We start from the raw sequence: 25,242 nt of genomic DNA, 5'->3' as shown, positions 1-25,242 counted from the left end.
GATGCATTATAATTGTAATTAAAAGGATTGACTAATTGGGTTATTTCCCATTCCAGCTATAATTGGTACTGGTACTTAAATTCATTTTGGCTACAATATATCAGATTAATCTATCACTGTTGTAAGGCAATTCTTATTCGAGGGACAAAATGTTTTTTGTGAAACCTCAGCCCTTACAAAAACATTTTACACATTTTGTCCCATGGGTTGGAATTGCCATATCTGTACCTCACAACTGTGATTGATTCTTTTGCTTGTTCATTTAATTACAGTATAAAAACATTAATTTTGTAAGCTACGTATGGTTTGTTTATTGTAGAATGATTAGTAAACATTTCACCTATAAATTTAATCATACATGGAAAAATATAGTTTACATTATGTGACGACATAAAAATGTAACAACTTAACAAATAAATATAAAGTAGAAAATATTAGTTTGTTTAAAAAATTTTTTTTAAATGATACAACATGAAATGGCAAACAGAAATCTGAAAACCTTGAGTTATGACGTCAATCGTCATAAAACATGAGTTATGATGTCACACTTATGTGGGGTGCTAGACAGATTTATATAGCACCATGCAAAAGCTGGCTAATTTAGTCCAGTGGGCAAGAAATTGCTTTACTTTGCTGGTTGATTTTCCCCTCAATACAACCAATATGATAGCCATGAATAAGACACAATTTACTAATCATTTAATGCCATTTGTAGTAGATGCATGATACTAATATAAGTGAACAAAAGTAATCATGAAGTCTTCTGGACTGGTCGTTTCTGAAAAGGAAATTGAGTCATGCACATTAAGGCACACCACAATATAATTTTTATTACATGTACCTTTGAACCACTTAAATATTGTTCATTGTTTTCTGTTGTACTGGCTCTCCATGTAGACAGTTATGATTCATGCATTGCACTCAGAATGCACTTGGGAAAACTATGCAAACTGTACAACAATCTTTTTAAAACATTTCTCACTGTTATGTCACATTCTTTTGAATAAGTTATTGCTTGTCTTTTACGATTACAAGTTACGTGCTTTGAGTCATGTTTTTCTGGTAGTGTTATCAGATAACATAAGCTGATCAAAATGTAGTGGGATTGTGATAGACCAGTTTGTTTTAGTGAGAAAAAACACTTGGAGATAGCAGCAGCCACGTTAACATTTGTAGTTTGATAGATCACATTGTTGTTGTTCGGACATGATAAACTGTATATCCTAAAAGTGAAATCTTTAAATCTACCACACCGTTATATATGTTTATAGATGAACAGTTGTGTATGAGTCTATAAATGTAGACATTCATGTCAAACAAATCACAACTTTAAAAGAAAGGTGATGAAGTATGCATGATACCAATGATGTAGCCTGTAAATTAAACAAACAAACAAACAAAGACGACAACCTCCCTAAAAACCTCCCAGTAAACCCAAAAGTGTATCTCCTCTCGTCAGATATCAGTCTATCCTACCTGTACATTTCACTTTTACTTTCTGCAGTATTCATTGCATTATTGTAATTTCCACATAACAAATATTTCCCCTTTTGTTACTTGAACTTCAAGTTGTACATTTCTATGATGTTGCGATAATTAAAGCTGTGGTTACAATTTTTGCCAAATTAATTGAACGAGGGGCAACTGAAAATTTGTTGGCCTAACTGAGACAAACTTACACTTAAGGCATGCCTAGCTGTTAATTTTTTATGTAGTCAATGGTGTCGCAGTGTCTGGGTTCCTTTGATATTCCTGCAAGTTAAAACATCCCTCAACAACCAGTTTGACTTCATCATCGTTGCATAATACCTGCTAGCTAACTACTTCTTCAGGAACTAGACAGAAAAAAAGAAAGAAATGTTTTATTTAATGACGCACTCAACACATTTTATTTACGATTATTTGGCGTCAGACATATGGTTAAGGACCACACAGATTTTGAGAGGAAACCCGCTATCACCACTACATGGGCTACTCTTTCCGATTAGCAGCAAGGGATCTTTTATTTGCGCTGGATCACTGGTCGGTGCAAGTGGTTTACATCTACCCATAGAGCCTTGAGGAGCACTCACTCAGGGTTTGGAGTCGGTATCTGGATTAAAAATCCCATGCCTCGACTGGGATCCGAACCCAGTACCTACCAGCCTGTAGACCGATGGCCTAACCATGACGCCACCGAGGCCGGTCGAACTAGACAGAAGTCAGATGGGCCTAGATCTGGGAAATATGATGGGTGATAGATAAGATAGAAAAACTTTGTTTTGTTTAATGACACCACTAGAGCACATTGGTTAATTAATCATCGGCTATTGGATGTCAAACATTTGGTAATTCTGACATGTAGTCATCGGAGGAAACCTGCTACATTTTTCCTAATGCAGCAAGGGATCTTTTATATACACTTTCCCACATATAGGAAAGCATATACCACAGCCTTTTAACCAGTTGTGGCCAATCAGTTGAATGGATCCACCGAGGTGGTTAGATCCTGTGCCCCAAGCACCTCGAGCAAGCATTCAAAGATAAGAACGAAGCCACAGTAATGCAGTTCAGCCATAGCAACATGTGAGCAGGTGTGTTGTCCTGAAATCAGAAGTTTTGGTTCCCACCATGTTGAAACCTTCATCATGAACCGCACATTCATCACGATGTTCTGAATTTGTTTCTGTGAGATACCTGCTTCACCAGTTCTGTATTGGGTGGTTAGCTGTTGGTCTCGCACAATTGTGCCTTGAACACCGTTCATTCCTAATTAGCCTCAGAATTACCTTAGTAACCCATTGTATACAACTATGGCTTAATTTTCCATTTCTGCTATTATGAGTTTATATTTCTGTCCGATCTAAATTTTTGTAGGTATTTACAAAATAGAAAATTATTTATTGTTTCTTTTGTTTTCCAGATTAACTATTGGATTACCTATATTTGTTTCAAATGATGGACTTAATACAGATTGGATAAAAAAATAAATATGAAGAAACCTTGGTAAGTAGATTTTCCTGTTTGCTATTGATAGATTATGAAAGGTAATGCACATGCATTTGTTGAATATTTATGTATTGGTATTGAATTACTTATTGAAGGGACTATTTTGAGTTTGCAACCATTGTAACATTAGCAAACAACTGCACACATATCAGATATGGAAGTGCACTGGTATTCTAAACAAGAAAATGTATTTAATATATAATTTTGACAAAAAGACTGTTAGTCAGAAACATCTTAAAATGGCTCAGGACAGTCCCTTTGAAGTCTCAATATGATTATGAACAATAGACTGGTTCTGATGATTATCAACAATAGACTGGTTCTGGTTATTATCTAGAATATCAAGTTACATTTCTTAAGTTTATATCACATTACATGTGCATGCAGATCACAGATTATGCTAGTTCAAATTTTGGAAACCATAGTTGTTGGGGTTTTTATGTGGGTTTTTTTTTCATTTATGCATAAATTACCCTTCAATTTCCAACCCCATATAACTAGTTAAAAAAATGTGTGTGACTTTTTGAGAAATGTTAAGAATTTGACCTATATTAATGTATACAAAAACTGTTATTGTTAAATATTCTTAACACCAAAAATGAATTTAAAACCAGTTTGATGTGACATTTATTAATGGTGTGCCATTTCTTATTCATGTGTCCAGTAATAGGTTTACTATATATAAACTATTTATATGAAGTCACTTGAGACATCAATTTAAAAATTTCAGTCAAAAATAGCACATTGAGAATTAGTCATTTGCCTGAAGCACTTATATACCGATATATATATATATATCTACTAGTATACTTTGTGGGAGTTACTATACACACCTGTACATGTGTTATAAATGTACCCAAGTATGAGTCAGAGGTAATTTGTGTATGTTCGTATTGAGTGCCACAATAACAAGGTGAGAAAAGCCGGAGTGTTAACGACAAATTATTGAGTGTGTTTGAAAACAAGCCTGTTGGTTGTGTGATAGGAAAGATAACTCCAGTATGACTAATTATTTGAAATGGCAGTTTGAAACCCGATATTGACTGCTCTGCTTTGTGACATTGATCACCTGAGGTGCATTACGGCTCATGATTGATCATTCTCAATATATAGATCCAATTGGGGGTTTTCCATTTTATTTGGTGTATCATAGACCATTGTACATACTATCCCTTCCGTGTGTTTAACGACACACGAGCACAAAATAACACATTGACTTTTAAGGTATATCAATAGAATTAAATTTAAAATAAGACATTTAATTATGTAAAAACAATAAAAACAACAGAGTACCCTGGTATATTGAGTTAAGTCATGTTTACTGTTTTATTAGTCTTATTATTGTAGATTTCCAAGCTTTTTTACTGTTCATATCTAAACACAATAATTTACTGTTACAAGTCCCAGTGCTCATTAAGACATTTTTGTAGATTAAAATGAAATAGCTGTGACCTCAATTTAAGTAAGAAGAAATCACATGTAGTAAATTACAGTTCAAGACTGAGATTCTAAATGAACAACTAAAGTTATGATGTTAACATTGAAAACTAATTGTCAGTTTTATAACTCTAATATTAATTACACATTTATGCAACTTGTTAATATATGGCATTGACATGGACAGTTCATAACTTACATATTTTCTTATTTGTGTCAAAAGGGAATCAATGAACTGACAAGTAGCTCAATAATGAATAGCATTCAAATTCATATAAAAATATATTATGTTTAAACCCATATCAACTCGTATACTATTTTTGAAGAAAAAATGTCTGTGTACCCAGTAAATAAAAAGTTCCGTTACAAGTTACTAATAGCTGGAGGTAGTCCAGTAGTAAAGTGCTCACTTGATGCATTGTCGTTTTGGGATTGATCCTCATCATTGGACTCGTTGAGCTATTTCTTGTTTCAGCCAGTGCACCACATCAGATGCCGTGGTATGTGCTATCCTGTCTGTGGGATGGTGCATATAAAAGATCCCTTGCTACTAATGGAAAAATGTAGTGGGTTTCCTCTCTAAGACTATATACCGTATTGTTCCTATTTGTAGCGCCCCCTCTAATATAAGCGCCCCCTATGATCACGAGAAATGTATCATGAAACGGTACCCGTAAAATAATAAAACTGGCTTACCTGACTGCCAACTTGCAATGATTATAATCGGTAAACAAATAAAATCCAAACAGGTGAAGCACTACGACACTAGTATGGGTGAACAGTATGTCACACATGTCGTTTATCAAATGTATGTCGCTGTTATCTCCACGCAGAATGAACGCACGACACTCCGTTAACGCTGTTCAAAACCGGAAGTACAAACATACCGGTAGGTATTTACACCGACACCGTAACACCGTTTAAAAAACGGGTAAATGATAACTTTAACTAAACTGCAAACTGCAAACTGATAACTTTAACTAAACTGCAAACTGCAAACTGGAGTCAAATGTCAACAATTTAACTTTAACTAAACTTAAAACTGGAGTCAAATGACAATAATTTGTGTACACAGTGACAATCGAAACGTGTCGGTTACAAACTACCGGCCAGAGCTATCGTAGTCTATGCTGTCTGACTGATGATCCTCGTCGTCTGTGGAATCGTCGTCGGATAGAACAGCTGGCGTGTTCATAGCTTCCAGTAACTGTTCGTCCATTTCCACATCTTCAGGGGAAAACCCGTCAAATTGGTCGTCACCATTGTCATCATCGTTAATGCAGTTAAAAAGGTAGTCTTCACTGCCGTCTAAGGCACTAGTGATGCCGCACTTCTTGAAAGACTTTCTGATGATGTCAGGGGTGATTGCCGCCCATGCTTCTTTCACCCATCGTAGCAATAACGGTTTAGGCGGAGCTTTACGATTACCGAATCGAGTGTTTTCAACAGGTCCGTTGAATAACCACTCGTCGTATAGTTCCGAAAGCCGAGCCTTGAAAGGGCGGTTCCAGGACACATCGGCAGGCTGTAGTTTCGAAGTGCAACCTCCTGGTATTACTGCCATGTCGGTGTTGTACGTTGTTTTCACACTCGATTTTACAGATTGAGTGAGGTGCCCACGAAAGGCATCCCACACCAGTAGACGACGGCGGAGATTGTTAGACCATACAACTTGCTCAACCAAAATTTTATACTAGTCTCGTCTGCCCATGACTTCTTTCCAGCCCCGCACATGTATACAATGATTCCACTAGGGACATCGTTCTTGGGCAGTGGCCTAAGCCCTGGTAGGTGAACTAGTGGTGAAAGCTTTGTGCCGTCAGCATATGCACCTAATGTCACTGTAGTCGCTGCTTCTCGTGGCCCGTTGACGACATAGCAACTTCATGAACACCTTTTACATTGAGTGTCGATTTTCCGGGCATTTCTAGCCAAACAGGGGTTTCGTCCATATTAATAATATCTCTGTCATCATATCCGCGAAGCTTCCTTAACTTGATAACGAAACATAGAAATTTGTCCACTTTATCGTCAGTTATAGCAGCAACATGCTGAGACAATGTGGGTTGTGCGCCGAAAAGTAAAACCGTGACGTTTCTTAAATTTTGAAAACCAACCCTGTGAAGCTTTGAATGACTGGTTGCCATTAATCTTATGAAGTCGCAAGGCTTCATATTTGAGTGCCTTACCCGTAACGCGCACACCCGCCGACCGACGCTCATTAAACCAAGACAGCAAAGTGTTTTCAATATCAGTGTACTTAACTGGTCTTCCGGCGCCTGCCTTTCTTTTTTCTGTTTTCTTTGTCGATTTAAGGTGTTCTTTCGATTTACACCAATCTTGGACCCGTTTGCGGTGGACACCAAACAATTTTGCAGCATGATGCTTGCCTTTTTCTTCAGCAACGGAAATTACTTTCATTTTAACGCAGCGGTATAAGACCTGCGCGACATTGAACTACTAGTGCTCACCATGTTTGCAAAGAGCAGACAGGGAGTCGACTATTTTTTAATTTTTTTTGCTAAATAAAAATATATTCAGACTGGGTGACAAAATGAAGTGGGCGAGTATGAGGGGTCTCAATCACACACCCCTCCCCCACCCCACTTTCAAATACACTCCGCAGGCCCTATATGCCTACGTGCACAGTACCATGTATTTCGATAAATCAGCTGACGATGTACGGTACGCTACGTCATTTCAACAAGAAAACGTCACTGGTGGAGTGACTCGGCGGCAAAGCTTTTGATGTCTCAGCGAGCCAGACGCATTGACAGTTTGATACGAGGATTTTTCACACATATTACGAAACGTGTTCTAGTACTCTAATTAGCGCGCCCCCTTTGTGTTTTGCATCGCGCCCGGGCGCTACAAATAGGAACAATACGGTATTAAAATAGCTGATAATTAATAAATCAATGTTTTCTAATGGTGTCGTTAAACAAAACTAAACAAATTGCATAGGGTAAATTGGTTTTGATACAAGGATGAATGCAACTGATGGAACAACTCGGGTAAAGCAAGTCCACACATATTTCTGCCTTTTGTCTATACTGCGTTATTAATTACTAATGAGAATCCAGGTAAAGGTGCATACCTTGCCTGTCTTCACCTCTGTATGAAAATGAAATTTAATCTTTAAAAGTTTGGTAGCAATTTGTTATGAAACTGTTTTTATTTTCATATAATTTTGTTGTAAAAATGTGATGAGAGTTGATATGGGGTTAAAACATGCAGGGACTGTTCTAAAGTTTGCTGCCACAGTAACATTACAACATATGCTCCTTTTTGATGACTAAACTGATATAGCAAGGATATTTTCTTGTTTAGAATATCAGTGTTGGTATAAACAAGGTGTTTGTTGTCGTCCTAATGTTTGTAGTAGCCCAAACTCTAGATTTTACTTCCAATAACTCTGTTCATATTAAAAAATATATAGTACAAAGATAAATGAAAACTGACTGTTATCAACCATAGCGCACCACCACAAACACATTATATATACAGAAACTGTTATTCTGAAGAATGTTTTTTTATTTAACGTGTAATTTTAGTGGCCAAAAAGATTCTGTTACTTGGAAAGATTATACAAAAGCTGCAAATTCCAGACAGTACCTTTAATAATATGTTTTTATATGAGTTTTAGCACTGTTTATTATAGAGATATAAATGCCATTTCCCTTTTGGTGCAAATGGATTATTATAGTGTTGCTTGCAATCATGCAGAAATGCGAAAAGTCCAAAAAGATTGAGTCTAAAGAGTTTTTTGAAATTGTTTCTATTTTAAAAATATTTTTAACATTACTGTTAAAGAGGTATTATTCGCAGGAATAAATTTTGCAATTTGGAAATTAAAGCTATCTTTACAATTTGTAATTTCCACAGTCACCAAAATTTTAATATTTATTTTTTAAAATTAGTATTATTACATATATAAATAGATAGAGCTAGCCTTTAATGTAGAATTGGTGAAAAATGCTCTTCGTGTTAAATATGGAGCAAGAGCAAAAAAAAAGAAAGTGTTTCAGCTGAATGAATTTCTGTTTTTATCTTTGAGTATCTTTGCTTTAAGTAATTCAACCAATGTGTTTTACATTCCAAATAATTGTTGCAGTTTATCACAAATCTCTTCCCACATTTACATGATAAAAAGGTGGGGTTTTTTTTGTATGTTTGGTTTTTCAAAGTAGATAATTTAAATTTTTTATTTAAAAGTCCTTGAAATTGAAGTCCTATTAGCAACTGTTGAGTAAGTAGATATATGAAGCCACATTGGCAATCTGTAGGTAAATGGTGCATGTTTTTTTATTCCGCTGTTGTCGTTATTCCTGACAGCTGGAAGCCAGGGACCAGACATACGACCACCTTATATCATTGACAATCCCCAAGGAAATCACTACAAGTGCCATGACATTTCCCACTGTCAGTTTACTTGGCCTGCCTCTAGAGCTGTGCCATGTTTAACATTCCCCCCTGTATCAAACAGGGTAAATGTTCACATCTCTCCCACCAGTCTCTGTCTCCAGTTGTTTTTCTTTATTTCTATGCTATTAGCTATCATGTTGCTGTAAATCTTACTAACCAAATCTGTTCATACCGATTTTTCTTTTTTTGCTAATTTTTTTCTGTTTTTTTGTTTTTTTGGTATCGAGATGCTTGTGTCTGTTGCAGATTTGTATATGTGATCAGTCAAAGTTTTCGAAGTGATTGCTTATTCAGTAACAGAAAATATATTGTCTAAAAACATTATTGCTTATTTTAGGTGTACGTAGACAAAGATGGTCACCATTATATTTTGGTGCGAGGATTAGATTTAGCCAAGATGTCCAATCAAAAATAAATTAGCCAAAAAGTGTATTGACGAACACCCACTCAGCATTTTGTTGGTTAAGAATCAATATTCTTGTTGTTGCTTCTGAGGCTTTTGAATACGCAGCAGCTTATACAAGTCTTAATGATAAAACTGCTGTGCACGACATGTACTTCAACGTTAGCTGGGCCCATTCCACCTATTTATGTTTTCTCTTGTTTCTTCATGTAATTAGAGTGCAAAGAGAATACTGCCATTAACATAATGCACATAGCAGGGAACTGTATTGTAAATGAGCTTGGCCTTGCTATGCAACATTCAGCCGAAGAGGGAGAAAAAAAAAATCCTAAGTCTGAATTATTTATGCCACGAGATGACTGTGCTAAGGGCAGAGAATCTTTGATGAACAAATGTATGTCTGCATTCTAGAAAACCCCAAATGTGGTCAATATTTAGCTAAAGGCATTTTTTGTACTTGTGCCAGCTAGTACCTTTGTGTGCTGCAAAACACTATTTTCAGTCATGTGATTTTACAGTGTTATAGATTTTAAAAGGGAAACAAAATAATTCTTAAATATTTAAAAAAATCTTTTTCATATTTTTGAAATCAAATAGCTAGATGATTAGTTTATATAGCAAGCATTTAGTTGAGTCCATTATGTCATATGGAATTTCTTGAAACATTTGAAATATATATTTTATTGGCATAAACTGTTGATTGTCTATCTACATGTATAATTAAATAATAAGAGACAAAACCCATTGTAGAGTAATGGGCAGGACATAACCCAGCAGTAAAGGACTCGCCTAATACGCGGTCGGTCTAGGATCGATCCCCATTGATTAGCCCATTGGGCCATTGTCATTCCAGCCAGTGCACCACAACTGGTATATCAAAGGCTGTGGTAAATACTATCCTGTTTGTGGGATGGTGCCTATAAAAGCTCCCTTGCTACTAATGGAAGAAATTTAGAGGGTTTTCTCTCTAAAACTACATGTCAAAATTACCAAATTTTAGACATTAATGTGCTCTGGTGGAATCATTAAACACAACAAACTTTTAAATTTGTAGAGTAAATTTATTGTTGTACTTGGGATATATATTACATAAAAAAAAGTTATTTAAAAACATATGAAAAGAAAATGTACAAAGAAAACCACAAAATCACATTTTTATGTGGAGAGTGCCAATGGCATTAGTCACATTTGAGAAATAAAAATCATTACAGAATATTTCTTGTAAAAGATTAAATTCTTTGCTCTTTGGGGCGGGACGTAGCCCTGTGGTAAAGCGGTCGCTTGATGTGCAGTCGGTTTGGGATCGGTCCCCGTCAGTGGGCCCATTGGGCTATGTTTCGCTCCACCAGTGCCCCACAACTGGTACATCAAAGGCTGTGGTATGTGCTATCCTGTCTATGGGATGGTGCATATAAAAGATCCCTTGCTACTAATGGAAAAAATGTAGTGGGTTTCTTCTCTAAGACTATGACAAAATTTCCAAATGTTAGACATCAGTGTGCTCTAGTGGAGTCATTAAACACAACAAACTTTTAAGTTTAACTTTGTAGAATAATTTATTGTTGTACTTGGGATATATATTGCATTAAAAAAAAGTTATTTAAAAACATATAAAAAGAAAATGTACAAAAAAAACAAAATCACATTTTTATGTGGAGAGTGCCAACGGCATTAGTCACATTTGAAAATAAAAATCATTATAGAATATTTCTAAAAAACCCATTAAATTCTTTGCTCAAGTATTCCCATGCAAAAGAATTGTAGTAATGTTTCATAAAATAGCTTCATTCTACAGCCCTCTACGACGTTAGCTTTTCCGTCTAGGAGCCAAATGAAAACATTTTTGGTATATTTGACCAAGTTGGTCACAAAATAGAGAGCTGTTCTAGATGACATAAATTCCCACTGGTATGACATTTTATGCCTGTTAGTTTTGTTGATGGATAATCCGGTTTGCTTGCTTCTAATTTGTTTTTATTACAAAACATTTTTTAAAGTGGATTAATTTGAACACTTTCCACATGGTATAAATTACATGTAGAAACATCTCAAATATATTTATTGACACCTATATTCTGCTTTCCTCTGTATACATGTATCTTGAGGAAACAGTTTAACTTGTCAATCCATACAGATCAAAGCATTTGTAAATAAATTCATATAGAAAATTCTGTAGAAGTATTGTACAGAGATTTCAAAAAAGAAACATTGAACCAAACATGGTTGTGGCTAGACAATTTTGAGTGTCCAGCAAAAAGTTATTGTTTTTGCAATTTTAGTATGTTTGAAAACTTTGAAGTTGTTTTTTGAAGCTTAAAGTGGTTTAAAATGTTACATGTAGTCAGTAATTTGAAGTGGTTGGTAGCCATGTGTGGCATGAGCTCATCTTACATTTGTTTGGATGTAATTTGGTTTTTCATTTATACGATCTGTATGAAATTTGAATAAATTAAGGAGATGGGGAGATAAAGTAGCTGTTACACTGGAAATATTTACTTGTCTTACCAAGACGTAATATTAAATACTCTATATTGAACAATCAGACTTATAATGAAGCACCTTAAATTAAAAGCAGATTCATATATGCATATTCATGTGAGTCATCTGCTAAATAAAATTGGCTATTCTAATGATGTAATTGGCTATTCTAATGGTGTTTTCAGGGCCTATGACGGTCACAGAGTTCATCAAAGCCAGTAGCACTTGGTCCTTGTTAGTGGGTTATTGGTCAGCACTAATGAAACATTAGTTGCTGAATATGAAACAGAAACCAGCAGTTTGGTTTCTTCAGGAAGTTGGAAAGGAGGGTGTTTGGGTGGGTGGGTGGGTGGGTGGGTGAGTGTGGGTATTATGTGCATATGTGTGCACAAATATTTGTGATCGTGTTTTAAAACGTCACAAGTTATACTCACACTGGGCTTGATCACCCGACATTTGAAGACTCTCTTTCCCTCCCCCCCCGATAGAAATTAAATATAAAAGTTTACTGATGATAAAAGATTAATAAGGTAAAATTTCTCCATTACTATTAACATATTCTCTTTTAGTTAAACATTTTTTACAATGATATATAATTGGATATTTAAACGTATATTACCCATATTCAGCTATAGAACTTCTTATGTTCACAATCTACAGGTAAAGCTACAATTTTAAGAATAGTTTTATCGTTTGACCTTTCAGAATAGATTATCAACCATTATTTTTCTTCCAGTGACACACCATTCTTTGATAACCTTTATGTGCAGTCATTAATCTAGATCACATAAAAAGTATTGATTCGCCATGAGTGAATTCTCTAATGATCTCTATAACAATGTTATATACAACATGACAGAAAATGTGTTTTTCTTATACATACCCACTGGAGAGAGAACCTGGTGAAATTTTGATGTCATGTGTGTGTGAAAAAGATTTAAAGACATGATGGGCCTAATTCACTGAACTCTCTTAAGCTCTCTTAAGCAACATTGCATTGTCCTTGCAAGTATTTTTGCGTTGCACTGAGAGATGGTAAAGTTGCGACAGTTTAGTGAATAAGGCCCCTGATTGACTTTTTCAGTGTGATGACTTGGAAGCCAAATGAAATGAATACTAATGAAACTGATTGTTCCGTGATGCATGCTGACTTATGAAAGCACAATTGCTTTGTAAACATAAATAAGCTTTAGTTGGGATAGTTATTTAAATTTATTTAAAACCTTTTTTTTTTTTTAAGAACCCTGAAAATAGAATACTAAACTTGTGTCCGTTGGGTAATATTTATTTTAGAACTTGTTCTTTAAAAATCTATCCCAGTTGTCACCAGTAAAGACAAGCGATCACTCCCATTTCCCACCACACTCGCCTGGAAAGTCTTAGAAAAGCTACAAATTAATTACCTTGCAATAAAGTGTTTAACTAACTTTTTAGAAAATTCATCACCTGGCATCATTAAGGAAAATGATCTGTCTTCAGCTCGACTTGATTTTGCTGATATAAAAAATTCTATATAACTTTCTTTTGCTTGTTAGAAACATTTTAGAAACAACTTGTGAGATAAATGATATGTAATAGCCATTCAGGTAGCAGTCTCTGTGTTTAATCAAGGCAGTTGGCCATTTACATTGATAGCAAAAACACACACATTTATTAAAACAGCTCAGTTATATTTGTATTGGGAGAAAAAAGATTGAAGCTTAAAACCTAGATGTCCTGTCTATGGAAAAGTGCATAAAAAATTCCATGCTGCTTTTTGGAAGGAGTACCCTGTGGTGATAGTGTTTTTCCAATCTGTCAATCACAAGAACCAAATGTTATAGTCTTTGCTATGAGTAAAATCAAGGTAAGCTAAAGATCATTCTTCTGAAATGGTGCTAGGCAAGCAACCACATGAGGTTTTAAATACAATTTATTTTTAAAATGTTATTGCAAGGTGATCAATTTGCCACTTTCCTAAAATTTTCCAGGCAAATATGGATGGAAGTGGTGAAAACTGTGTTAGACACGAAATAGCAGTAGTTTGAAATGTTTTGAGGTGTTAGAAAACCATTATTCCTTTTCTTTCTTTTCCTTAAATTGAACTGCAGAATTTTTTATGACACATAATACAATTCTACCCTACTTTCAGTGCAGCCTCCCACATCTACATCAGCTCTTGTATCCGTTCACTCAGCCTGTTATGTTTTACCTTGAATTTATCACCCAGTATTTAGAGTCTTGAGCATTCTTGGAAGAAATGTGCAATTTATTTTTGTTGTTCTATCAAATTAAGGTGTAGTTGTTCTAAACAGATACTTCTGCTATCTGGGTATTTGTTCAATGCATGGGTTTAATGGTTCATGAGCTGTGCATTCTGGGTTGGTGTAGGTCCAGGGTTACAGGGATACAAAACTCAGTACAGATATTTAAAACTGATGGCCTAACAACAGTGCCATTGAGTCTGGTCTGTCCCTCCAAGATTTGCAATTTATTTGCTTGGTGCCTTAAACAGATTTGTTTCCATTGCTTATTGCCTTTATTATTTCTTTCTGCAAGCTGTGACACAGTGTGAAACAATTTGCTGTGTGCAATATGAGCCACCTTTATTAAACGTTAGCAAATTATCCGCTATTTACTGACGTTTTGGGGGAAGTTCTTGCGCGGCTTCTACGTTTGTCTGACACAACCATTGTAATCTTACTCGGCAGTGCGCACAGATTCCACCATTGTACGGCACTGGCAAGTGTCACAAATAGTTTAAATTGGGGGATTGCCCTTACTTGTGTTTGCTGGACCATGATAGAGAATGGTCCTTGTTTTGTAATTACTATGTACGATCTTAGGGTTTGGTGGCTCCAGGCTTAGTTTGTGTTGCAATTATGGGGAAATATCCGTGATATTGGAAATCAATACATTTGTGTTCACAATGACATTGCGACTGGTTTTGTCACTCCCCGTATTAAATGAGAAGATCTCGTTTTCTTCTGATGGAGGATTTGACGTATTGCACATTCCGTGATGAAAATCAAAAGTGTAGTTGCTCATACACACAAGCTGTGAGGGTTTAATAAATTTGTTGCAGTAAATTGCATTATAAATTTAGCTTTAATGACTAACTAACTGTAAATGACAAAATATGCCAATATAATATTACATTTCTAAATCATGAAATAAATTGTAGACTCGTTTGTCTTTTATATTTAGCCATAAGTAAAATCTAAAGCTCTTATTAAAAAAAAATGCAATTACTTTGGTGTTATTTCTAAACTAAAAAATAAACACTACCCTCTTAAAACAACAAACGACCATTTTAAAACATATTATTTCAAAATAACTAGAGTTCTTAGTTACTATATAATTATTTGACTCTGGTTTTAAGTTGCAATTTAATTTGATGATTGATTTTGTTTCCTGTGTGTATATTCAGTCAGTTAAGATCCAAACTGTCTGTTTTGCATTGAGGCCAACAGTGAGAAAGAAATCAGTATATATCAGCATTATTACACGCACGCACACCCAGATTGAACTTTGCATATACTCTTGTGTCGGGAGCTAGTACTAAGATTTGAACTCAGAATGTAACAACCATAAACCTGACGGCATGATCAGTGATGGTGTTCATACTAGTTACATAATGTTTTTTACATTTATCTTTAGAAGACAGAACAGCACATAACACAGTCTTGAAGCTTTGGTTGACATACATATAGCAAACACCTTCCAAACAGGTACCTGTAATTAATGATAGTATCAAAAGATTGTATCATGGAATAGACTGTTGGCTCACATGAAACACACAATGCAAGTCAGTAGAATGATGATTTCCATCTGGCCTTTAGAATACATCAACAGTTGGTTAGTTATTAGAGTTTGTTGTGTCTAACGAAATCATTAGAGAACATTGATAAATTAATCATTGGCTTTGGGTGTCAAACGTTAATTTTTGCTAATTCTCAAACATAGTCTTCAGAGGAAACCCACAACATTTTTCCATTAGTAGCAAGATATATTTTGTGTGCATTTTCTCGGACAGGACATTAAATACCATGGAGTTTGATATATATTGTACCAGTTGTGGGGCACTGGTTGGGACGGGGGAAAACTTGGAGAATGTGTCCATCAACATTTAGTTAAAGTTTGTTTAAGTATGACCACATTTCCATTTCTACTGGGAATATTTTGTGATACATTTTTGAATTTTATTTAGTTTAAGCATCATTAACTTGGCAATAATGTTCAGTTGAAATGTGTTTAAAGTTTCTCCAACTGGATGGCTTTAATATTTGGCATGGCTGTTCATCAATGATGATCTTTTAACTGCATAACCCCAAGTGTTTGATTATACAGCATTTTTTTTTTTAACTACATTTAATTCTGAAACACTTACATATACTTAGTATAGTTGTTCACAATTGTTTAATTAATAACTTTAATACTTGGTATGGCTGTTCATTAAGTGAGAGTATTTCAACTGCACATTCACATCTCTATCGATACGATATTATAAGGTACAAGGTTTATTGTGGCCTGCAAGTGGGAATGTGCAGGTCATAATAAACCTTGTACCTATGAAATTATTATACATTGTTATCCCTGTCGGAGACGGTAAACCATGGTACTTGTTATGCTTATTTTGTCTTACTTTAAACTCAGCATGAAACTATTTTACTGCTTTATTTTGAGAAACATGTTGATGTCTGCAGATACCATTTGGTTTAATCAAGCATACCGTAACTGGATATTAGCCTACATTGCAGTTATGGTTTAATATTGATTTGGCAGGGCACTGTGGTTTTAAAATAGATTTACATATGAATAGCAAGCAAGATCTCAAGACTTTGGGTTATTATATTGTGAGTTAAAGATCAGTGTTGATCTAATAGTTTAAATTAAATTAGTTAGATTAAAAGCAAAGAAATAAATACACAAAAGAAGAAAGGATTGATAAAATTGAAGGAGAACAACTAAAGCGTATGTGTTCTAAAATATATTTTAATGTGGATAACCTAGCTACTGATTCATATTTCACAACAATGCATATGGTTTATCTCATAAAATTTTCTCAACTAACACTCATAAAATGTGGTGCAAACCGGTTGAAAAGACCATGGCTTCACTAAGTATGGTCCTTGAATTGAATGATATAACCATTGCACCACTGAATCTTGTAATTTTTTACTGGAATGAATGAATGAACGAATATTTAATGACACTCCGGCACAAAAATATACCACTGAGTCTAGTCCTTAAACTAAACACTGCACCATATAGTCTGGTCCTTATTTACTGGATCACATAACCACTGCACCACTGAGTGGTCCTTAAACTGGATGGCATAACCACTGCACCACTGAGTCTGGTCCTTAAACTGGATGGCATAACCATTACACCACTAAGTCTGGTCCTATAACCACCGCACCACTGAGTCTGGTCCTATAACCACTGCACCACTGAGTGGTCCTTAAACTGGATGGCATAATCACTGCACCACTGAGTCTGGTCCTATAACCACTGCACCAATGAGTGGTCCTTAAACTGGATGGCATAACCATTACACCACTGAGTCTGGTCCTATAACCACTACACCACTGAGTGGTCCTTAAACTGGATGGCATAACCACTGCACCACTGAATCTGGTCCTATAACCACTGCACCACTGAGTGGTCCTTAAACTGGATGGCATAACTACTGCACCACTGAGTCTGGTCCTTAAACTGGATGACATAACCACTGCACCACTGAGTCTGGTCCTATAACCACTGCACCACTGAGTCTGGTCCTTAAAGGAAACATGTCACGTAAACCATATTTGGAACCAACCATGTACAATTAATTATAAATTGAATCACCTAAAAAAAAAAATTATAAAAAATTAATTACTTAAAATATCTCCATAAAAGAACCCCAGATACGAGCTCTTAGCGGAAATTGCCGATCTTTAATGAGCAGGGCAATCACGAGGTCCGTGACGTCAGAGACGCGTCGCTTGATCTGAAGCCTTACACTTAAAAGCATTAGTCCGTACCACTCATAAAGAATCTAAGACTTGCACAGCTTACCAAAACAATGAGTGTTCGTTCGCAAAACGTTTTGCCGTATCAATATGAGCTGTTAGTAAATGAAGAAAGACACACATTTACTTACAACAGTGATACTGGTGAAAAAACGGATAGCGAGTCGGAGGGTGGAGAAACTGATGGTGCCAGACCAGACCGGTCGACCAATTTACAGCCCGGAGCCCGAAAGTAACCCGGAGACAAAACCAAAACTCGGATGCTAATGCCGAGGTGTATACTGTTCATATTTAGCATAAAGATACACCTCGATATGATGTATTTAAATATGTAAAAAATATAAATGTAGGACAAACATTTTTTGGTGGGTTTTTTTTTTTTAGAAAATATCGCATTTTTTATGTTCGGGCTGTACATAATGAAATCTGTATGCACAGTGTAAACAAACGCTCTAATTTACGACAAGGCGCTTCACTTTCATTACCTGGCTTGTAAAACAACATAAATGACTTGAGAGTATAATCAACTTTTAAACTAAATATATTTCTATTTGCATCAATAGAACGAAATGGGGTTATAGTATTTTTCTCTCATAAAAAAGTAGCATATTATTAGGCCTATTGGTAGGGTGCGTTAGAGTAAAAACGACCACTCACGATACCCAAGTGATAATTTTCTTTTCTTTGGTACTACGTAATTGGTCAGTTTTGTAATTTTAGATGGGAAAGTCTACTTAATCAAGGGTTTTACAGCATTATTTACAGTAATGAAGCAGGGCGGCTGATAATGTCCATTAACATTGTACTATAGTCGCGATAGGTTACGCCACAATACCCTGTGATCTTAAAAAAACTGGCACGTATTTTGTACGTATGTCTAGACCGTGGTAATCACTTACCTGGTCGATACCCTGCAATATACACCTGCCAATCAGGAATCACATGTGCAGGCCACGGAAAGAAAGGACCAATTAACTAAAACAACACTCCGATTCTCAAGTCAGCCCGTGGATGAAACATAATAGTTATTTCGACACCGACAGTAGTGGTTTATTTTGTATTGAACTTCGTGTTGCTTTGGGGCTTCGGGCGATGAGGAACGTTTTTGTGACGTATTCCGCCCGAAGATTAAAAACATTATTTAAAATTATTATTGTTTTCTACACATTTTTTAAAAACATATTTAAATACATCGTACTGAGATGTATCCTCATGCCAAATCCCATGTTTGTATATGCCATATTTAATTACTTGTTGACGTTTCCTTCTTCGGACGGTGAATACAGATTTTGTTATGTAGGCCTACAGCCCTAACATGAAAAATCTTCTTTTTTTTCCAAAAAAATAAATAAATAAAACATTCTACCTTTTTTTTTTAACATATATAAATACATCATGCTGAGGTGTATCTTTGTGCCAAATATGTACAATGTACACCTCGGCATTCGCAACCGAGTACTGTTTTTGTCTCCGGGTAACGTTCGGGCTCCGGGCTGTAAATAGGCTGACACCAAAGTACTATGCGGTGTTGGTGTCCAATCTTTTCTTTTGCGATAAAATACACGCGTCTTTCTTCGGATACAATCCTTTGGAAAACCATAAAAAGACAATCCCGATCGTTTAAACTGTTTATTTTTACACCCAAAGGCCGCGCAGTACGGCACTGTTGGACTGAAAAGATCGTAAGCCCCTTACTCCATATATAAACAGTTAACAACAATGGAAGAGTACAGCGGCTCTGACGTCACTTCCCTTTTTTTCCGAATGCTCACGAAGAAATATGCATAAATCGTACTTTGATACTGATTAGCGTAATTTCTTCATTTTAAGTTAACTACACGTATTTTATTGTTATAAAGTTATTTGTATATTATTTTTATATCATTTTTCTTTTAAAATGAGCTATAATATGGTCTCGTGTCATGTTTCCTTTAAACTGGATGACATAACCATTACACCACTGAGTCTGGTCCTATAACCACTGCACCACTGAGTCTGGTCCTATAACCACTACACCACTGAGTCTGGTCCTATAACTACTACACCACTGAGTCTGGTCCTATAAGTACTACACCACTGAGTCTGGTCCTATAACCACTACACCACTGAGTCTGGTCCTATAACCACTGCACCACTGAGTCTGGTCCTTAAACTGGATAACATAACCATTACACCACTGAGTCTGGTCCTATAACCACTGCACCACTGAGTCTGGTCCTATAACCACTGCACCACTGAGTCTGGTCCTATAACCACTGCACCACTGAGTCTGGTCCTATAACCACTGCACCACTGAGTGGTCCTTAAACTAGATGACATAACCATTGCACCACTGAGTCTGGTCCTATAACCATTGCACCACTGAGTCTGGTCCTATAACCACTGCACCACTGAGTCTGGTCCTATAACCACTACACCACTGAGTCTGGTCCTTAAACTGGATAACATAACCATTACACCACTGAGTCTGGTCCTATAACCACTGCACCACTGAGTCTGGTCCTATAACCACTGCACCACTGAGTCTGGTCCTATAACCACTGCACCACTGAGTGGTCCTTAAACTGGATGACATAACCATTGCACCACTGAGTCTGGTCCTATAACCATTGCACCACTGAGTCTGGTCCTATAACCACTGCACCACTGAGTCTGGTCCTATAACCACTACACCACTGAGTCTGGTCCTTAAACTGGATGATGTAGCCACTACACCACTGAATCTGATCTTTACACTGGATGACATAACCACTACACCACTGAGTCTAGTCCTATAACCACTACACCACTGAGTCTGGTCCTATAACCACTACACCACTGGGTCTGATCCTATAACCACTAGACCACTGAGTCTGGTCCTTAAACTGGATGACATACCCATTGAACCACTGAGTCTGATCTGGATGACATAACCATTGCACCACTGAGTCTGATCTGGATGACATAACCATTGCACCACTGAGTCTGATCTGGATGACATAACCATTGCACCACTGAGTCTGATCTGGATGACATAACCATTGCACCACTGAGTCTGATCAGGCACTTTAAGATTAACTGACTAAATGGCAGTGTGATACAATGCTATTCGATTTGCCACCAGACCTGTCATATGTCAGACTTAATCCATACATATATTTCTTTTTACCCAAAATGTGCCATTTTATTGGTTTGTAGCACCTTTATAATTAATCGGGATTACAAATAAGGAATGTTAAAGGCATATTGTCACAGGCTGTTGACCTATGTTGGTTTGTCCCTAAAAGTATTTTATTCAACCATCTACATAACCACCATACTAATCATATTTTGTTAAAACAATAATTTAATTATGGTCCATATAAAAAAAAAAAAAAATTAAATACTATAGGCCACAGATCAAGTTAACTGTCACATTTTATAAAAACTATACATAATATTGTTGTATGTTTTACAGAAGAAACCTATTTTCATTGATTAACTACAATTAATGCAGAACCAACATTTTATTCTACAAAATGAATAACATTCGGTGCAGATTTTGCATTAATTACCCGTAAGATTAAGTATATGATTGAATGATTTAATGGGGGAAAACATGGGGTCAAAACAATATTAATGTTAGGGTAGTTCAAAATCCATAGCCATAGCTCTGATAAGTTAATCAGTTGTCAAATCTGCCCTTTTTTGCTTCCTTTTTTAAAAAATTTATTTTATTTTTTAAATATAATCATGCACTTGAAGATGTGATACAGAAGACAAATATTGATTCCATCCATCTGTATCACATGTATGCCTAATTAATTATCCCATAGAGCTTACATTTGCTATAGATTTTCCTGATCATGAAGTTTACTTTCCTATCAACAGTGACATGGATCATCTACCACAGTTTGCTAACATTCAGTACATCATTTTTATTGCTGTTTGAGATCCTGTGACATCATGCAGTGACCTACTTTTGGAATGTGGCTACTGCTGAAATGTTACAGCATTGTTAAGCATCAAATTCTGTTTCTGGAAAGGAAAGGAATAGAACCTCAGCATACTTTCTCAATTTTTTTTAAATGACAGCTATTTGATATTTAAATGGCAATATTTGGACTAGAAAATGAAAGACGAAACCTGCTGCTGTCACAAGGCTACTGTTACTATTGATTAGCAACAAGGCGTCTTTTATAGAATTCACTTCCCACAGGGAGGATAATACCAACCTATGGGCTTTATTATGTCATTTGTGGAGTACTGATTGGAATATAAAATTCCAAATAGGTCTGTCCTATATTTGGCCCCTGTATATATATATGAAGAGTTCTTGTGCAAAGAATGATAAACACCATTTTATCTAAAAATTGACTTCTACTATCATTACTCCATTAAAAGGCATTAAGTTCTTCTGATTCTAAAACTTGGTTTTTTGTTTTTTAATTCTGTCCTTTATTTACTTTACTTATTTCAACTTAAGATCGCCCATTGTGGACTTGATATGTTTCATATAGAAAGCATAACAAAAAAACTTTTGCAGAAAATTACTAAGATGGATTTATTGTTTTTTGCATCTGAACTCTTTATATACATTTAGTACAGATTTCCCATAATACCTTGTAGATCGGGGGGGGGGGGGGGGGGGAGAGGATACTCCCCGAGTGTCTTATGATATCATAATTTATCAGCACAAGTTGATAAAAGTATGAAATCTGAGGCTTGTTGAGGATTTTATACTTTTATACTTTTATCAACGAGTGCTGATAAATTATGATATCACAAGACGGGGGGGGGGGTATACTTCTTTTTTTATCATCCATTATCATTCTTTTCATTTGCGACAGTTGTAAACAATGTCAGTAATGTGGGTTGAATGTTAGCGGTAGACTCGTTAACTAGCAGAACGGCAGTGGCGTGACGTCACTAATGGTAGGTTTAGCGCTGAAACAAACAGTGAGTGACGTAATAAAACATTGTCTTGTGATGAAACTTTGAACAATCAAGATTATAAGAAGCGGAGATATCGCAAATTATAGTACCAGCGATATCTCCTACAAAAGCCCTTAATGGATGATAAATTGCTTTATGAAATACTGTTACAGATCTGGTTTAATTTTCATACAATTCGCCCATTTTTCACAGAGTTATGGCCCTTGATCTAGAATTGAATTTTTTTTTGGCCCGGTAGCAGTAATCTCAAAATGCTTGTTTCGTTACTTATTTGAGATAAAACAAACTTGCTGCTACCATTCAGGCTACTCCTTCAGAAAAGCAGCAAGGGATCTTCTGTCTGCACTTTCCCTATAGATGAGACATTGCCAGTGATAAAACGTTCTCGCCTGATGCACGATCGGTCTCTGATCGATCCTTGTTGGTGGCCCACTGGGCTATTTCTTGTTGTAGCAAATGCACCACTGCATGACTGGTATATCAAAGGCTGAGGGATGGTGCATATAAAAGACTCCTTGCTACTAATGGAGAAATGTAGCAGGTTTCCTCTCTTAAGACTACATGTCAAAATTGACAAATGATGATTAATAAATCATTGTGTTGTAGTGGTGTCATTAAACAAAACAAACAAACATGTAACAGTTAATCAATGGTCGTTGTTCTATTGTATCAGGGTTTGTAATGGTCGTTGTTCTATTAGTCAGATACTGGTACTGTATCAGGGTTTGTAATGGTCGTTGTTCTATTAGTCAGATACCGGTACTGTATCAGGGTTTGTAATGGTCTTTAAATTCAGTTTTGTTCTATTAGTCAGATACCGGTACTGTATCAGGGTTTGTAATGGTCTTTAAATTCAGTTTTGTTCTATTAGTCAGATACCGGTACTGTATCAGGGTTTGTAATGGTCGTTGTTCTATTAGTCCGATACCGGTACTGTATCAGGGTTTGTAATGGTCGTTGTTCTATTAGTCCGATACCGGTACTGTATCAGGGTTTGTAATGGTCGTTGTTCTATTAGTCCGATACCGGTACTGTATCAGGGTTTGTAATGGTCGTTGTTCTATTAGTCCGATACCGGTACTGTATCAGGGTTTGTAATGGTCGTTGTTCTATTAGTCCGATACCGGTACTGTATCAGGGTTTGTAATGGTCGTTGTTCTATTAGTCAGATACCGGTACTGTATCAGGGTTTGTAATGGTCGTTCTATTGTATCAGGGTTTGTAATGGTCGTTGTTCTATTAGTCAGATACCGGTACTGTATCAGGGTTTGTAATGGTCTTTAAATTCCTTGAAAGTCTTCGAAGTTGAAAAAAATAATTTTTAGGTCTTTGAAAGTATTTAAATTGTAATAAAAGTCTTTAAATTCTCGTATTGTGTTTATTCTTTTATTTTATTGTTCATTTACAATCAATATCAATATTCTGACCTTCCTTCTGCTGGCATAGCAACGTCATAACACAATACTTTTATTTACAGGGTTTAACCTGTCATGATGGATTTAAAAATTAAAAAATTAAAAAAAAAAAAAAAAATCTTGCCATGGACAGCAACGTAAACGAACTGATTTGGTATTTTGATCGCATTCTGTTGTCTTTGACTGCTGTGTAAAAGTCTTTGAAAATGGTAGGTAAAAGTCTTTGCAAGTCTTTGAATTTATTTGGTATTTAAGACTATGAACCCTGTGTATGATTTGGACAGGAAAAACCTGAATATCGAGGACAATTAATCTTGCAACCTGTCACATCTGAGGCAAGCACCGGATTTTTCACTGAATATATGTACATCCAAGCCTCTGAAAATTTACCATGGCGATAGTTTCGTTTCCGTGTCGCTTGCACAAGTATAACCCGCACATTGAATTTACGAACATTTTGCCGAATTATCTTAAAAAATGCAAAACCCAGTTATTTTCCAACAAAGCACCAATTATTACTTGAATTGTTTTTGCCAAATTAAAATAAAATTTGCCAATTGTTCCTAAAATTTGCAATTGGCGAATTTGGCGAGTGGCCCCTGAATGTCGTATGCGCATTTTCAATTCTCAGAGACATGACATCCCATTCAGCCTTGTATATTCATACTAATCAGATCTTCTGGTTGTGTGATGTTTCATTTGAAAGGCTGATGAAAGGCCAGGGTAATAATTACAACTTGAATCTTTCTTTTTTTTATGTTTTAACTGTCTTTTCTAGATAGTTTAGTTCTGTTTGCTTCAAAATTATTTTATATATCATACTCATGGAAAAAAGGTCCTTCTGTCTTGTGTTGATATTCCATAATTGTGCAAATCTCATGTTTAAGAATAGCCAGTAAATAATTTCTGGAAAACTATTTGGTTTTTAGTTCAGTACCGTTAAATATATTTCATGTACCTTGTGCAGTACATGCACAGGAACTTTTTTCCATGAGTATATAAAATAAACTATGAGTAAACAAACAACTTCCAACAAAAAAGTTTTAAAATAATCAACAACTATTGGGTATTACTTCATGAATATTAATTGTTGTTCAAATGATGGATGGATGGATGGATGGATGGATGGATGGAAGGGTGGGTGGGTGGGTGGATGGATGGATGGATGGATGGGATGGATGGAAGG

The 25,242-nt window shown here is 35.8% G+C and overlaps 1 protein-coding gene across 8 annotated transcripts in view; it reads left to right on the top strand.

Annotated features, from left to right (window-relative positions):
• Positions 1-25,242, top strand: part of LOC121376524 (tyrosine-protein phosphatase Lar-like) — a 324,342-nt gene that overhangs the window by 148,191 nt on the left and 150,909 nt on the right. For 7 of the 8 annotated variants that reach the window (XM_041504424.1, XM_041504426.1, XM_041504419.1 and 4 more), the window contains one exon: positions 2,903-2,985. The gene's annotated coding sequence lies outside the window, so the exon portion shown is untranslated. Of the gene's footprint in view, positions 1-2,902; positions 2,986-24,141; positions 24,266-25,242 lie in introns of those variants that run through there. The other variant, XM_041504423.1, reaches the window with a different exon arrangement.

Source organism: Gigantopelta aegis, chromosome 6 (assembly GCF_016097555.1).
Source record: "Gigantopelta aegis isolate Gae_Host chromosome 6, Gae_host_genome, whole genome shotgun sequence".
NCBI lineage: Eukaryota > Metazoa > Mollusca > Gastropoda > Neomphalida > Peltospiridae > Gigantopelta > Gigantopelta aegis.
This window is presented reverse-complemented; position numbering and strand designations above follow the sequence as displayed.